The sequence below is a fragment of the Acanthisitta chloris genome, unplaced genomic scaffold (genome assembly GCF_000695815.1).
Source record: "Acanthisitta chloris isolate BGI_N310 unplaced genomic scaffold, ASM69581v1 scaffold10941, whole genome shotgun sequence".
NCBI lineage: Eukaryota > Metazoa > Chordata > Aves > Passeriformes > Acanthisittidae > Acanthisitta > Acanthisitta chloris.
The window spans coordinates 12,647-14,304 of NW_008656526.1; positions in this window are offsets into that span (position 1 = coordinate 12,647).

Consider the following 1,658-nt stretch of genomic DNA (forward strand, 5'->3'; position numbering starts at 1 on the left):
TTTTGTACTTACATATAAATATCCATTGAGACTATGTCAATGTTTCTATTTAGGTATATGTTAACACTTATTGCATAGGATATCTGTTAAGACTAGATATGTGTTTAGACTTTGATATTTGCACCTGTATCTATTTACACAGAAATCTGTTTAGGTATCTCTTTACACTTACAACCTCTAGTGAGATTACATATATGTTTAGCCTAACTCAGAGCAGGTGTAGTTGGCTCTAACTGTTCAAGCTTTTCTGTGTTTTAAATTCTTTCATATGCAATTCCAAAATGATTCACCTAGTGGCTATAGGGTTTTATTTTGCCATTCTTTTATATATATAAAGTACTTTTTAAGGTGTATAAAAATAAGTGAATCTTATGTATTTCAACAACTCACATCAGTATTTTGTATTTTTGAATGTCCTGTGCCCCAGTGAATTTTCATGCATTTTTGTGCTGTAACTTCTACACACACACCTTTTTAGGGAGTCCTGTTCACACCTCCCACCCCACTCACCTGTTTCTCACCTGCACCAGTGTCCTCCTCCCACCCACCCAGGTGATGTTGGGATTTCCACAGTCACCCCCAAACCCCTCATTACCCACCCAAAAGGCTCAAAGCAAGGAGAGCTGATTGGCCTGGCAGCTCGTTACTGTAGTAATGTCATTTGCATACATACCTGTGTGTCCCTGTGCCTGCAGTGCCTTTCTCCTGTCCTCTGCATTCTGACTCTGCTTGCTCTGGCCTCACTTTCCCACGCACTGTCTCTGCTTTCTTCTCCCACAGCAGCTGCTGAGGAAGGAGGAGAGGTCAGGCCTGAGTGCTGAGCCCTAAGTGCTAGACCTGAAGAACCTGAGGCTTTGTGCAACCTAATCTAGTGAGGAGGTGTCCCTGCCCAGGGCAGGGGGTTTGGGACTACATGATCTGTAAGGTCCATTCCAACCCTGAAATTCTATGATTCTGATATGATGAACTGCTACATCTGTTTGCAGGTGCCTCAGGTTTTCCAGTAAAACCATTTGCTGGGTCCTCTCTAAATTACCTCAGCTAGTCTCTCCAAAATGCCACCTCTGTCCCTTCTACATCACCTCACATTTTCCTACAAAACCAGATGTTCTGTCCCCTCCAAAGATTTTCAGCTAAAAATGTCACCTTTGTCCCCTCTAAATTACCCCAGATTTTCTGTCAGAAATGTTGCCTCTGCCTTCTCTGACTTCCCTCAGAAAGGTTCATTTTTCTTCTTTGAATTACCTGAGATTCACACCTCTAAAAAAAAAAGCTGATTGTGCTTCATCAAGTTACCTCTTTTTTTTTTTTTTTTTTTTTTTGGTTGCTGCTTTGGTGCTGCTCTGCTCCCTTGCCTGAATATCCTCATGCTTTGTCTGAAAACTTCTGCAGCCTTCATAGCTCTAACATCACTCTCCCATTTTCAGTTCTACCTTCCTCAGAGTATCTTTTTACCCCTCCTGTTCACACCCTCGTGCTGGCACGTGCAGCACAGTAATTGTACTTTCTTGGTGTCTCGTTATCTCCTGAACAAAACGATCTTGTCAGCATCTACTCTTTATCATCCTTCTGACTGATAAGTGGCTTTAGTTCCTCCAGTAAAATGACACGTAGACCTTGTGCCAATGACCTTATGGTCTTGAACTTTGAAGCAGGAA